Raw genomic sequence first — 16,287 nt, forward strand, 5'->3', positions numbered from 1 at the left:
GTTTTCCCAGCACCACTTATTGAAGAGGCTGTCTCTTCTCCATTGTATACTCTTGCCTCCTTTATCAAAGATAAGGTGACCATATGTGCGTGGGTTTATCTCTGGGCTTTCTATCCTGTTCCATTGATCTGTATTTCTGTTTTTGTGCCAGTACCATACAGTCTTGATTACTGTAGCTTTGTAGTATAGTCCAAAGTCAGGGAGCCTGATCCCTCCAGCTCCGTTTTCCTTTCTCAAGATTGCTTTGGCCATTCGGGGTCTTTTGTGTTTCCATACAAATTGTGAAAATTTTTGTTCTAGTTCTGTGAAAAATGCCATTGGTAGTTTGATAGGGATTGCATTGAATCTGTAGATAGCTTTGGGTAGTATAGTCATTTTCACAATGTTGATTCTTCCAATCCAAGAACATGGTTTTTCTCTCCATCTGTTTGTATCATCTTTAATTTCTTTCATCAGTGTCTTATAGTTTTCTGCACACAGGTCTTTTGTCTCCTTAGGTAGGTTTATTCCTAGGTATTTTATTCTTTTTGTTACCATGGTAAATGGGAGTGTTTCCTTAATTTTCTTTTCAGATTTTTTTGTCTTTAGTGTATAGGAATACAAGAGATTTCTGTGCATTAATTTTGTATTCTGCTACCTTACCAAATTCATTGATTAGCTCTAGTGGTTTTTCTGGTAGTATCTTTAGGACTCTCTATGTATAGTATCATGTCATCTACAAAGAGTGACAGTTTTACTTCTTCTTTTCCAATTTGGATTCCTTTTATTTCTTTTTCTTCTCTGATTGCCATCGCTAGGACTTCCAAAACTATGTTGAATAATAGTGGTGAGACTGGGCAACCTTGTCTTCTTCCTGATCTTAGAGGAAATGGTTTCAGTTTTTCACCATTGAAAATGATGTTGGCTGTGGGTTTGTCATATATGGCCTTTATTATGTTGAGGTAGGCTCCCTCTATTCCTACTTTCTGGAGTGTTTTTATCATAAGTGGGTGTTGAATTTTGTCAAAAGCTTTTTCTGCATCTATTGAGATTATCATATGTTTTTTATCCTTCAATTTTTTAATATGGTGTATCACATTGATTGATTTGCATATATTGAAGAATCCTTGCATTCCTGGGATAAACCCCACTTGATCATGGCATATGATGCTTTTAATGTGTTGTAGGATTCTGTTTGCTAGTATTTCGTTGAGGATTTTTGCATCTATGTTCATCAGTGATATTGGCCTGTAGTTTTCTTTTTTTGTGACATCTTTGTCTGGTTTTGGTATCAGGGTGATGGTGGCCTCAGAATGAGTTTGGGAGTATTCCTCCGTGTTCTATATTTTGGAAGAGTTTGAGAAGGATAGGTGTTAGCTCTTCTGTAAATTTTTGATAGAATTCACCATTTTGAGATTATTTTTGTGTATGGTGTTAGGGAGTGTTCTAACTTCATTCTTTTACATGTAGCTGTCCAGTTTTCCCAGCCTCACTTATTGAAGAGGCTGTCTTTTCTCCATTGTATATTCTTGCCTCCTTTATCAAAGATAAGGTGACCAAATCTGCGTTTACCTCTGGGCTTTCTATCCTGTTCCATTGATCTGTATTTCTGTTTTTGTGCCAGTACCATACTGTCTTGATTACTGTAGCTTTGTAGTATAGTCTGAAGTCAGGGAGCCTGATTCCTCCAGCTCTGTTTTTCTGGGCTTTTGTTCTTTGTAAGATTTGTAATCACAGTTTCAATTTCAGTGCTTGTGATTGGTCTGTTCATATTTTCTATTTCTTCCTGGTACACTTTTGGCTCCGCCCTGAAGGTACCATTCCTTCAATCATGCACTGCATCAGAATTACATCAGGTTCTCGAATCCCTGAGACGCCTTTGGCAGGGACCTCAGAGTTCAGAGCAGATACCTGTATATTTGGAGAAGTTAGACTTCATTGCTGGGGCTGCAATCTCACAGGGGACCTGGAGGATGAAGGATGGAGTGGGGGGTGAGGGGCAGGAAGATGAAGGAAAAACTCATGGGTAGCCTTTCCTCTTATTCTAGTCTGACCTAGAATGGGGGCTTGAAGTACCAGGAATTTCTGTGGACCTAGGCTGAGCAAGGAATTATGGAGCAAGGGAGTTATTAAGCTCTCCCGGCTGCTGTGGTTTACAGAACAAACAGTTTTTTGGGGGGAAGTCTTTACAGGCAAAGAATATTCCAATGAGGTATAATTCATATTCAACAAGTTTCTAATCAGTTCCCATGATATGCCAGGCACCATGCTGGGCAGAGTGTCACACAGGGTGGACAAGGTCCCTTCTTGCATGGAGCTTACACACTGGTGCAGAAGATGGACAACTCAACAAGCCACTAACTACAAGTGTGATGTGTATTACAAAACAGAAGGTACAGTAGTCTGTTGGAGCATATAAGTTTGGAAGAACATCTTGACCTTCTTAGAAAACCAGGAAAAAAACCCAAGAACGTCCCTCAAGTGGAAGCATGGCTTAGGGTAACAAAAGGATGTAAAGCCAGGTTCTCGCTGACCATCAGCTGGTCCCATCTGGACTGGCCTTGTCCAGGTTCAAGGTGCTTCGTCCATGATGTGTAACTTCTACCTGGGATGCTTCTGCCTGACACCAACATCTTCCCATTTACAAGAGGCACCTGCATCTACTCAACCCAGAGCAGTGCCAACTCTCACAATATCATCTCAAGGGTAGCGCTGCAGGGAACAAATTGCCTCTAAACAAATTAAAAAAAAAAAAATCAATATGGTACAATTGCAGTATTCCATTGTTTCAAACTAAGTGTTCCATCAACCCACAGCAGATTACTAAGGAAGGACAGAAGGAAAGTACTCTTGACTCTAGCCCTTTCAAAGAATCATTGAAAGTCAGAGTCCAAAGGGTCTTTAGGGAGGATTTAGCCCAGTGGTTCTCGCCTGGGGCAGGGTCTTCTTATTTGAATATTTGGCAAAGCTTTGTCAAATGTCGCACCCTGCCTGTGCCCCACCCCAATTCCTATCCCTTCGGGTTGCTAGGGGGGAAGGAGGCTGGCATTTGATTTAGAACTTGATCTTCTAGCACATTTCTGACTGTTCCCTCCACCCCTAATCCTTTGCCCCCCACATAGAAGGCTGATTTAATCCAGGTTCTCATTTTATAGACGGTCTAGGATCAGAGAGGTTAAGGGACTGTGTTGCTTTTTATTTAGTAATCAGGTTGGAACTAGAACACCGGCTCACCATATTTTGCTGTTTTTCTGTGCTTTGGGCTCTCAAGGCAGGACTGGCTCTGCAGGCTGCCACCGCTGGCCCCTGTCAGGCTTAACTGCTAGCAGGTGCTTCTAGGGACAGCAGCCAACACGGGTGTATTTCAGTTCTCTGGAGCCACCTGGCCCCGGGGACAGCAAGGAAATGCCCCTCAAATCTGGGCTGCCTTTGTGTCAAGGAAACAGGGGTGTTTGCAGCTGGAATGGAAGAGTAGCCCCCTCTTTTGTCTTAGGAGACCCTCAGTGCTGGAAACCTTGGGCATCGAGTCCTGCCAGTCTGGCTGGTGAACAAGGCAGAAAGACAGATCTCTAAGCCTTTCAGAAAGGCTGTGGGGACTTCCCTGGTGGCGCAGTGGTTAAGAACCCGCCTGCCGGGCTTCCCTGGTGGCGCAGTGGTTGAGCGTCCGCCTGCCGATGCAGGGGACACGGGTTCGAGCCCTGGTCTGGGAAGATCCCACATGCCATGGAGCAACTAAGCCCGTGCGCCACAACTACCGAGTCCTGCACTCTAGAGACCGCGAGCTACAACTACTGAGCCCGTGTACCACAACTACTGAAGCCCGTGTGCCCTAGAGCCCGTGCTCCACAACAAGAGAAGCCACTGCAATGAGAAGCCCGTGCACCGCAACGAAGAGTAGCCCGCGCTCGCCACAACTAGAGAAAGCCCACGTGCAGCAACGAAGACCCAACACAGCCAAAAATAATAAATAAATTAAATAAATAAATTTATTTTTTAAAAAAGAAAGAAAGGGCGTGGGAGCAGGAACTCGAGATGCCACAAACGAGGTGGTAACTTTTCTGAAATGAGGTGTCAGTATTTTTGACCTTTTTTCCTTTAAACCTGCTTCATGGGGAAATGTCTGAGACTGCAGAGGGCCAGGCATTCCCAAAGGGGAATTTGGTCCTGCTCTAATGATTTTCATCTCAGTATGCTAATCCAAAAATGATTTGCATTTTAAAGGAGGAGATATTTACACAAATGGCACAGGGTGGGAGACAGCAGGGCTGGAAACTCACGCTTGTATACTTTGCATCCTTTGCCTACGGCTCCTACAGTCCCTGAATTGTCTCAAAATCCTCTGGTCTGTGATTTAATGGGACAAGTCAGCAAACAGTGGCCCACAGCCCACATGGGGCCCTCCAATTTTTTGCGCAGTCCACAAGCTAGGAAAAGTTTCTATATTTTTAAAGGGTTGAAAAATATCTGTAGAAGAATAATGCTTTGCGATATGTGAAAGTTACATGGAATCCGAATCTCAGTTCCTCATTATAAAAAGGCCTATTGAGTACAAGTGCACTCATTAATTTCTGTATTGAATACAGCCCTTTCCATGCTACAGTGGCAGGACCATCTGATCCACAAAGCCCAGGATACTTACTACCTGGCCCTTTACAGAAAGAAAGTTTTCTGGCCTCTGATAGAGGGGCTGAAATAAAGAGAGTAGCTGTCATGGAGGAGGATTTGTCTCCATTCCTCTGGGTTGCGTTGGAGGAGGGCATCTGTCTCCCTGGTAGAACATTCCCATCCAAGTCTGCGTGTATTCTTACATGTCACCAATGTCGGCCTCTGTTCTGCATGTTCCTTCCACCTGACACAGGCCATGACACCAGTCTTTACTGCTGAAACAAAGGGGAAAGGAAGGTTTTTCTTAACTACAGGAAGACTAGGTACTCGGTCTCAATGTCAGGAAACAGCCCAACCTTCACAAGTGAAGGTCGTAGCAGGCCAATGAATTGGGATATTTTGAATATGTTCCAGTGGTCTATACAAAAGGTGGGGATGAGCTGGAGGAAGGCCAGTGGGCTAATTAAATCCACCCTGTCTCCAGCTCTGCCCTCTCGACCCATCCCCAAGCCAACAACAAACCTCCGGGTCAGAACTCCCATCACACGTGATGTGATTCCGACATCACCAAGTAAAACAGAGTGAGCACAGGGCTGGGAAAAGAAGATCCACTTTTTTTTCTTGCGGTACACGGGCCTCTCACTGTTGTGGCCTCTCCCGTTGCGGAGCACAGGCTCCGGACGCGCAGGCTCAGCGGCCATGGCTCACGGGCCCAGCTGCTCCGCGGCATGTGGGATCCTCCCGGACCGGGGCACGAACCCGTGTCCCCTGCATCGGCAGGCGGACTCTCAACCACTGCGCCACCAGGGAAGCCCAAGAAGATCCACTTTGATACTAACTTGCTATGTGTCCTTGAAAACAATAACTGCAATTATAATTGTTATTCTTTGTTGAATGGCCACCAGGCTCATTATCTCATAAGAATCTGAAAAGGCAAGAATGATTAATCTCATTTTACAAGTAAGAAAATTGAGGCTGAGTCATTTAACCCACTGCGGAAGGTCACTTTTCTAACAAATGATGGAATACAGATTTATTCAGCTCCAAATACTACGCTCTTATTATGATTAAAAACTTGTTTCCTCTCTGCTCCTCAGTTTCCTTACCTATAAAATAAGATTATATTGAATTCATTTCAAGACTCCATCAGTGGGACTTCCCTGATGGTGCAGTGGTGAAGAATCCGCCTGCCAATGCAGGGGACACGGGTTCGATCCCTGGTCTGGGAAGATCCCATATGCTGCAGAGCGTCTAAGCCCGTGCACCACAACTACTGAGCCCACGTGCACCTAGAGCTCGTGCTCCACAACAAGAGAAGCCACCGCAATGAGAAGACAGCGCGCCAAAACGAAGAGTAGCCCCCGCTCACCGCAACTAGACAAAGCCCGGGCGCAGCAACAAAGACCCAGCACAACCAAAAATAATTAAAAACAAACAAACAAAAACCACACAAGTAATTGTCATCACCTGAACGTGGCCAGCTCTCTCTCTGGGAGCTGTGTTTCTCTTTCCCTGTCCTCTTTGGCCCTTGCCTTCCTGGTCTCCAATTCTCCATGCTCCCAGCAGATCTGAGACCCATAGGCATGACACCCAGCTGGAAACTCAGGGCTCTAGAGCGCAGTCTCAGTAAGTGTGGCACATGGGCTTAGCTGCTCTATGGCATGTGGGATCTTCCCGGACCAGGGCTTGAACCCGTGTCCCTTGCATTGGCAGGTGGATTCTTAACCACTGAGCCACCAGGGAAGCCCTGTGTGTTTTTTTTAAGATGTGTTATTCACTTATTTATCCATTCCATAAACATTCATTAAGCATCTTCTTAATGTCAGATACGTGCCTAGGAACTGGATTCTGTTCTAAAAAGTGTGCTTCAGGCATTATTACATTTTATTGGAGAGAGGGGGTTGTGTGTTTACTTTAACTTCCAACACATATTTGTTGAACTATTGCTGTGCTTAATGAACTGTCAGCTCTGAATCCGAAGAGACGATCTCTGGATTCCAACACTTGTTTTGCCCTTCCCAGCCTTTCCACTGGAACAACCTTTGAAATACAAAAGCCAAGTGAAGTCACAATCTCTCTGGAGATACGGAAGTTGGTGGATGGTCTTTGCTCTGAGCAAGACACAGAAGATTTAAGGTACAACAACTTGGCCGTGGAGACTCCGAAGAGACTTTCATCACTCCTGCTGTGTCTCCTCTTAAGAGAGACGGGTCTTTGGCAACCAGGAGCCAAAGACCACACCTCTAAAGTGAAGTTGCTGGTTCTGCGGTGGCCCCGCCCTTCACTCTTCATGCGCTCCCACCCACACCTGCATCCCTTGGCCAGGCTCTGTTTCTGGAAATTAGTCTCTTTCTGAGCACATCCTCTCTGAGAATCAAACCCCCAGCAGCGGCCAACAGAAGTAAATAAATGGGAAAGTCTTACACCTTGGAAGAATAAGACTGTAAAAACATGGACAGAAACGGGAAGAATGACAGTGATACCCATCAGGGATTGTAGTTTTACATTTTCTGTATCTTGCCAGAGAAAAGAACTAGAATGTTTTAATTTTACAGAAAGAAATTTAACTTCCTTCCCACAGTCAGACAACTGTAACGTATAAGCAGACGAATCTCACAGTCAAGCACACTGTTGGACAGAACTTTCTGCAAAGATGGAAACATCCCATGTCTGCACTCAGAGGCTGTTGAACACTTGGAATGTGGCTAGTGCAAATGAGGAACCACATTTTAAGTTTATTTAATTTAAATTAATTCATAGCTGCATGTGGCTAGTGGCTACTGTACTGAACAGTGCAGGCCTAAGAGGTACCCATTAGACAAATAAATACCAGGCACCAGAAATTTGGCTAAGGCTTCTAAACTTCAATATATCCTTCTGCATGTAAATTCAAACAGGTAAAAACAGGGCAGCTAGGAAATTCCATTCTTTTTGAGGGCAAACGACAGACCCTACTAGCCCTTGCCTCATGTAAGGATGAGTACCAAGAAAAAGAAAATAAACATTGGACCCAAGAATACATTTTGAGACATAAAAGAGCAAACACATATTTTTCATCATCTAGTGTAGGAAACAAAAATATCTTTTGAAATCTATTGCTTAAATTCTCAATAATACCCAAGAATAGGAACAGTTTATAAAAGGAAAATTGAAAGATTAGCTGTTGAGACAACAAATTGAGATGGAAAAATAGGGGGCTGAAAATCAGGAAGAGGTTAAAAATTTGTTAGATGAAAGAAGGAAAGATTATAGACCATTGAAATGTAATCATAGAATTGCCATCTGCATCAGAAGTCTCAGAAGTCCCAAAAGACAGAATCAAAACTGTAAAGATCAAAAGAGCAATCTGGAAGATGCACTTCCCAAGCTCCACTTGACTGTAGATTTTCAAGATGCAAAGAGATGCAAACAACTAAAGTTAAGAGGAACGAATGGGACAGAAGCAATAAGCAAACACACAATCAGAGAAAAACATTCATAAATATAAAGACAGACGCAAGGCACAGATTGAAAGAGGTCATTAAAAGCTGGTAAAATAAGTGAAAAGAAGCCAAGAGGCAGATATGTCTTTCACGAGAGGTTTGCTTTTAAAGAGTTAGTCAAAAGTTCTAAGAGTTTTCAGCCAAACCTATCTCTCTTCACCTAGCTGCCCTCAAAAGTGGATGATATATGAAGAACAACAGATTTAATATTTCTATAAACTACCTTAATATCACTCTTGACAGTCAACCGTGTACACACACTATAGCCACAGAGCTCTCACTCATCTGCAGCCTTTTACTGGATTTTTATACAACAGAATCAATCTTAAAATAATAAAAATGTTTTAAACTAATAATTTAATAAAGTAAAAAAAATAACATATGTTTGAAAGGATGTCTATTTTTTCCTCAATATTCAATGTTCCATCAATAAAATCCATTTGAACACTGGTTCAAGCCCTGGTCCGGGAAGATCCCACATGCTGTGGAGCAGCTAAGCCTGTGAGCCACAACTACTGAGCCCTCGTGCCACAACTACTGAAGCCCGTGCGCCCTAGAGCCTGTGCTCCACAACAAGAGAAGCCACCGCAATGAGAAGCCCGCGCACCGCAATGAAGGGTAGCCCCTGCTCGCCGCAACTAGAGAAAGCCCACGCGCAGCAATGAGGACCCAATGCAGCCAAAAATAAATAAATTAAATAAATTTTTAGAAACTTTGTGTAAGTTATGGGGCCAAGCCTCACTCAAAAAAAAAAAAAAAAAAAAGGATGCTATTGGGAATTCCCAGGTCCAGTGATTAGGACTCCGAGCTTCCAATGCCTGGGGCCCAGGTAACCAAGATCCCACATGCCATGCAGCCAAAAAATTAAAATCAAATAAAATATAGTATGGACGGTATGGCCTCTCCAGCATTTCTTTCACAGATTTACTCAAGGTAATTACATTTTGAACCCTTCATAAAACTACATTTTTAACAATATTCAGAAATTGGTCCAAAGTAGGCTATAATTTTTCACAGTTATATCTTTTACGACTGTTAAAACTGTTACAGTTTAATGGATCGTGATAAAACTGGATCCAAATATTCTTAAGGTCAAACTCTTCAGTTTAATCTTGCTTAGCGTCTGTAGTGTGCTTTGAACGTAGTAGGAACTTAATAATCATTTTAATATACCCTAACCTGTATTTTTGAAGTAATGTTGCACTGCAATATACTGAATTTTGTTTATTTTCAAAAATCTCTCTTCTGGAAATTCTTCTGAGTTTGTAAGTTCTGGTACAGCATCTTCTGACAGTAGTGATGTGTCTCAGTGCTGTTTCCAGCTGTGTCTGTGATGTGCCCGTGGACCTTCTTCCCATTGACTCCATTCCTTACCCTCAGAGCACAGGAGTGCGTGAGCCAAGCCTGGCCAGTCCTCCCCAAGAATGTTTATAAAAATACACCGGGGGTACTTCCCTGGTGGCGCAGTGGTTAAGAATCCACCTGCCAATGCAGGAGACATGGGTTCGAGCCCTGGTCCGGGAAGATCCCACACGCCATGGAGCAACTAAGCCTGTGTGCCACAACTACTGAAGCCCGTGCACCTGGAGCCCGTGCTCCGCAACAAGAGAGGCCAACGCAGTGAGAAGCCCATGCACCGCGACTAAAGAAAGCCCGCGTGCAACAACGAAGTCCCAGTGCAGCCAAAAAAAAAAAAAAAATACACAGGGGAAAGGAGTTTTCCTTCTGCTGGGCTGTCATCGGCCACCTTCCCTTCTCGTTCCTGTGCAGAGAACCAGTGTGAGTAGGAAGCAAGCAGGAAGGAATCCAGATGAAACAGCTGGGAAGGTTATGGAGAGTGGTCCCTGCAGCCTGGACCCTGGGGCTTCCCTGGGCCTCTGGATGCTACCCTGGAATTTCTTTTTCTCAGTCCTTTTGCTCCTGCTGATTTGAAATAGATTTCTACCACCTGCCACAGAAAAGAGACCTGACTAATAATTACAGAAATAAATGAAATTGAAAAAAAACCAGTTGACTCTGAACAACATGGGGGTTGGGGTGCCGTTGAGAATCCGCGTGTGACTTACGTCCACCGACTTACATACATATCCAGAGTTCCTCTGCATCTGGGAATTCAATCTACCACAGGTACTGCAGTAGGTGTCCATTGAACAAAACCTGCCCGTAAGTGGACCTGGCAGTTCAAACCCATGTCGTTCAACTGCATGCATATAGTTTTAGGCTATCTGTCAGTTAGAAAGAGGTGCCTATTATTACTTCTTTCTAAAACAAAAAGCCTAAAACTATAAATTTGTTTAATTCACCACTGAACTCTGTTCTCCTGAGCAGCTACCCCTGACCTTTCATACTGTCTTATACTTGTCTGTTTACTTACACGTCCCTGTTCGTAATCTATTTCTGTGTAGCAAATTATTCCAATACTACTTTGCTTCAAATGATCATTTTGTCTTATCTCACGATGTGATGGGTCAAGAATTCAGACAGGCCTTGCTGCATGAATTGTTAACTCCACATGGTGCCCAAGGGTCACGTGGCAGCAGGCAGTCGGCAGCTGGTCTCCTCTGGAAAGTCCAGACGGCTTCAGTCACGTGTCTGCACTTGGTGGGGATGACTGGAAGGCTGGGCTCCGCCAGGTGCCTCATCCACCCCATTCGTCTTCCCGGTCTCCACGTGGCCCACTCAGCAGAGTGGTCAGACTTCCTACCCGGTGGCTCAGGGCTCTGTGAGAGAAAGGAACTGGAAACCACCGATCTGCAAGGCCTCGACCCAAACTTGGCACTGCATCGCGTCTGCCATATTCTCATGGTCAAAGCCAGTCTGGATTCCAAAAGGAGGACAGTGTCAAAGAACCTACGGCTTATTTTATCCACTGTACCTACTACTCTGTGAGCACGTTGAGAGCAAGAAGTGTGCCTTATTGATCTTTGCATCCCTAGATCAAAAATCAGGCCATAAACACAAGGACAAAAGCTAGAGAAGCACAATCAGAATCTGGAATCTTGAACACATCCTCGAGTAGCTGTACTAGCCCTGGATGGCCCACATCTCAACTTCTTGATACATGAAAACACAAACAAACAAAAGCTATGTGTTTAAACTCTTGCTAATAGAAAATCAGACTAGACGAATCTTCCTCTTCTGCATGAGGTCTCAGAACACAACTGAACAACATTCACAGTGGGGTTTCCTTGGAGTGGGGCAAGAGGATGGGACAATTTTGACTTAACTCATGCTGATTCCTTTAAAGTCAAGTTAGGGGAAATTGACTTTTGCATCAAGAATTAAGGAACTATAGATTTGAGTATATGCTTAGAGAAGCTTAAAGGTGACCATTACAAAATTTAAATTTTATTTAAATTACAAATGACTAGAGGAAAAGAAAGGAAACAGTGCTTGTAACTTAGAGAACACAAAGGAAACATACAAAATGTACAGCAAAATGACCTCAGACTAAATTTTCTGAAATGCCAAAATAGGTAATGGTTTAGTTCTCCTGGTAAAAGACAAAGACTCCCAGTAGTGACGAAAAAAAAAAAAAAGAAAGAAACCAAACCCACATCTAAAATAAAATGACGTAAGAAGCTAAAAGACAGGGGTAGTGGGGTGGGGTAGAGTGAGCAAAAACAAAGCAGAAAAAACTAAAATTTAAAGTAAGAAGAGTGGGACAATCTTAACGATAGAAAATAAAATACAAAGTATTAACCCAGATAAGGAAGGTTAGTTCACAATGTTAGGTACATAATCTATAATAAATATATAATAGCTGTGACACTTATGCCCGAAACCATTCTGAAATACTTTGGGTAAGAATTAGCGCTAATCACATTGACAAATACTGTCTTATTAAATCCTCACCACTGTACTTTATAGTAGGTATTATTATACCTAAATGACAGATGTGGAGATCAAGGATCCAGTCTTAGATAAGAGTATGGGGGTGAAGCTTTGAAAGCACAAATGACAGATGGAAAAAAAGATGGGCAGAGCTGGGGTCGTGTTTGAATTCTGCTCCAAAGAGAGGAATCGGCAGGAATAAAGGCCAGAGCTGGCCTTCCTTTCAGAAGGCTGGTAGGGAGTATTCCCTCCCATCCTCAGATCCCATGCTGGGGAGGGCGACGGAGACTCCCAGGCTGCCGGAGAGGCCCACAGGAGGAAGACTTAGCTGGGGATGAATGGAAGGGCATTGTTGTTCTGACCTCCTATCATCTTATTTGTTGCAGGGCAGAGTTGGGCTTTGCTCATGAGAAAACCTGGTGCTCAGGCAGATGGAAAACTGAAAGCGTTCAGGACACATCCTATGCACATTGGAGGGACCCTGGCCCCAGACTGGAATAGCTTTGCTCACTCTCAACATCTAGGAAACAGTTCAGGGCCTGTTTATTTCTTGTTACTACTCAGCTATGGATGCTTTTCTGCTTACACACTGTCAAATAATAACATTCAGGATAAGCATTAATAATAACATTATTATTGATGTCAAATAATAACATTCCAGAGCAAAAGAGCATCCATTTAGGTTGCCTTCAAAAGAAGCCCCTTATGTTCTTACACGGTAGCCCAAGCCATTGTCTTTGGTCGGTTGATTGGTTTGGTTATGTGTGGACTTTGTATCGAAGGGTCTTGCGAACATGATTAAGCTTAACATGTCCAGTGACTACTCAGAGGAGAAGGTGTTGAAAACACCACTAAGAAGAGACATTTAGGGAAGAGATATGGGAACATATGTATAACTGATTCACTTTGTTATAAAGCAGAAACTAACACACCATTGTAAAGCAATTATACCCCAATAAAGCTGTTTAAAAAAAAAAAAAGAAGAGACATTTGGTTAGGAATGGGGAGAAAAGTAAAGATGATGCATAAATAAATTAAAAGTGGATTTTTTTTTAATGACAAATACCGCACGTGCTTGTGGAAATGAGCCATTGGCCTGTTACAAGGATTCTGAAAGAGCAAACTGTGTATCAGCGGTAACCCAGAAACGCAGGGAAGAAGTGATTGACCAAAAGCAGCACTGGCCTCTGTGTGGTCGGCTCAGGAGAGGGGCAGGGTCACGGAGAAGCCGGGCAAATGTGGGAGGGGCCACAGAAACAAAACACGTGTGGGAGCCCCGCCCTGGTAGCCCATTGGTTTAAGGCCAATGGAAACTGACTAGTTCTCCTGGGAACTTCATCAGGGAAGAAGTGTCTTGGTGTCCAGCTGTGAAGGGTGGTCTCCGCTTCCTGTGGGAATATACCTGGGGTTGTAGGTTAAGTCCTCTCATTATCAGGTAGGGATCACAAATATTTCGGAGCCTTGTAGAGTCTGGGTTTCTCTCTGGGGCTCTTTTCCTGAGTTCTCAAACCTCAGGGGTGCATGAGGCATTCTGGGGGCCTGATTTGGCAAAGAGACCAAGGCTGTTATCTGGGCAAGCCCCTGCCCAAGCTCTGGTTCAGGAAACACCAAGTACCATAGTTTAGGGAATGATCACACCACGCGGGTTCTGGCGCTAATTCTGCCACTAGTCAGCCAGGATTCGGGGTGAATCCTCTACGATTCTTTGCCTCATTTCACTCAGCTGGAGGTTGGTACACACTCCAAGAACTGTACAGCCATAAGGGAGTAGGGACGTCACAAGGACCTTCTCTTAGAGAAAGATGCTTAGGCCCTGCGTGATGACATGTCTGTCAGCAAGCCTCGCCTTCCCTCTGATTCATTTTAAGAGACTCTGCCCAAGTTCAACAGGCACGTGTTAGCTATGGTTTTGCCAGTTACTTCTCACCATCTATCATCTGTTTCCACGTGTGATGGCCTTCACGTTTCCAAGACAACAATCGCTCCAACGGCGCACGGATGGAAATAAACAGTTTTCTGCCTGCAGCCTCTCACAGAAGTCATTTTCGCTCACTTGTAGAGGAGGATTAAGGAGGTCTATCTAATCTTCTTTTGCCAAAGTTACGATATTTAACAGACTTTCCTCATTGAAAGAGCCCAAGGATGATCTATAGCTTTCTGCAAATGTGTAAAGAACCAGCTTGTTGCCCCCCACCCCCGATAGAGTGATTTGACCTCATCTATTTCCCCAGATTTGGGGAAGGGGGAGATTTTCAAAAGGACAAAGCATAGATGTTCCCAAAACATAGTTAAAGCCATGAGATACTGACTCTATTGATGGCTTGAACTGGCCTGGAATACTTCACAAACTATCATAGGAAAATGACAAGTTACGTTTTTGTGAATAGAGGAACACCTTGGTCTTTAATCAAATGGAAAGCATTCTGTTTATGTGTTTGAGAGCTTCTCATTACTCTTACACAGTTCTGTTTTTCCCTCAATACAATAAGCAGTTACATTTTTCTAGGTTTATCAATTTAAATACGAATTATGTAATTAGCAAATGCAGTTCTAATTAGAGCTTTAAGTTTGTGACAGTTAAACACAGCTTTCTCCTTAACCTGTGAGAATGTCTGTACTGTATTTTTGGCATCTGAAATGCATTGAAATAAGACCTACAATAGCACAGAATGTCATGCACAAAATAGGCCTGTTTTTCAATGCTGATTTGAGAGTTGACAAAGGACCCTAAGTTACCACTTACAGGCAGACGTTAACCCATCTGCCCCTCTCGGCTGCCCTAATTCCCCAAGATTGTCTCTTACTAGAGAGATGTTTACCAGCAGCCTCGTGCCCACTGAGGCAGACCCTGAAGGACCTGCGTCACCCATGTGTCTTGGCTTCTGAATATCTCGGCTAAGCTGACCACCCACCAGTAATGGGCTGGTGCAGAAATCTGCCATTTACTCAGTCCCCAGCAATGGGGGGCAGAGCGCCTCAACATCCCAGGGGCAGAACTGCTCAGGAACACGTAGAGAAACCTGAAATAATGTTGAAGCAGCATCCAGTTATCTGGTAGAATTTTGTGGATGTCGGGGGAAGCTGTGTCCCCTCTGGGAAGCCCTGCCCTAGGGGTGGCAGGCTTGGTCTCAGTGGTGCTGCTTCCGGGAGCCTCCCATGAGGTTCTGCGCTCCATCCTCTGTCCTGCCTTTGACTTTGCATCATCTTCAGTTCTGTGTCCTCTCTTGGCTCTCACCCCGTGCTTGGGGGCCCTGCTCAGTCTGGGGCCAGCAGGGTGTAGCCGCCTGCCCTGCCAGCTGAGGAGCCCCAGCCAACCACAGACAGCACACCAGTGTTACCCGGACCAGCTCTTGATGTGTTTTTCACCCGGATGGCTGGGACCCAGCCCCTCTCTTTCCAGTCTCTTCCCTGGCAACTTCTGACCTGCTGCTCAGTCTCTTCCACAAATCCGTGTTCAGACCATGCCCTGTCGCTGGATAGGAACACTTTTCCGAATGACACCTGGCTTTGCAAGGTTGTCTGAAAATCGTGTGACGTCCATCTGAGCAGTTCTTTCCGTGCGAGCCCTGGCTGTCTGCTCAGTCCCCTGGGTCTCTGCCCGGACTCAGCTGCTTCCTTAGCCCTGCTGACACAGGATGCTGGGGTCCCCGGGTGCCTCACATGAGAGGGCACCTGAGATGTAACAAGGCAGGGTTGCACTGCGGTACATTTCCACCGCAGGCCAGCAATGACAGGCAGCCAGAAGGTTCCCTCCGCATCTCCTTCTCTAAAAGGGCTTGTGTCAAAAAATGTGCATACAAGGGACAGAAAGCCTCAAGCAGAGCGAGCTATCCCTCTCAGTTTGTTTTGCAGAAGGTGGAGCGGGGGGGCCTCCATTTGATTTTTTTTTTTTTTTTGAACGCAACCAGAGAACAGGATGCAGCGTGGGCTGGGGTGAACTTCTGGGTCCTCTCCTACACATTCTGCATTGGATGGGCAAGAACAGAGGAGGCCTTTCCCAGATTCTCAGAGGTGGTGAGAGACCTGCAATTAGCACACTGACACCTGAGCCTTTTATAGACCTTGCAGTCGGAGTACCTCAGAGAATGATCCACAGGCACCCTGCAAACCGTGCGCCTGTCCCAGTGTAGGTGATACGGAGAAAGCTCAGTTTCAACTTTTCCTCTTTAGCCTGTATCAAATGGCTAAGGAAATTTCTGAAAACTCATACTTTTCTCCTTTCCTTCTTAAGCCCTGATTTTGCCTGAGTTCTACTTTCCCATCCCCCTGCTTTTCCTCCCCTGTCCAACAATCTAGAACCTTCGAGTAGCTACAGCCGTTTCGCAGAAGCCAGGCCTCCGCTTCCTCCCTCCCCGACCTGCTCCCTCTGCCCAGGAAGTGGAAACCG

The sequence above is a fragment of the Phocoena sinus genome, chromosome 21, assembly GCF_008692025.1.
Source record: "Phocoena sinus isolate mPhoSin1 chromosome 21, mPhoSin1.pri, whole genome shotgun sequence".
Taxonomy (NCBI): domain Eukaryota; kingdom Metazoa; phylum Chordata; class Mammalia; order Artiodactyla; family Phocoenidae; genus Phocoena; species Phocoena sinus.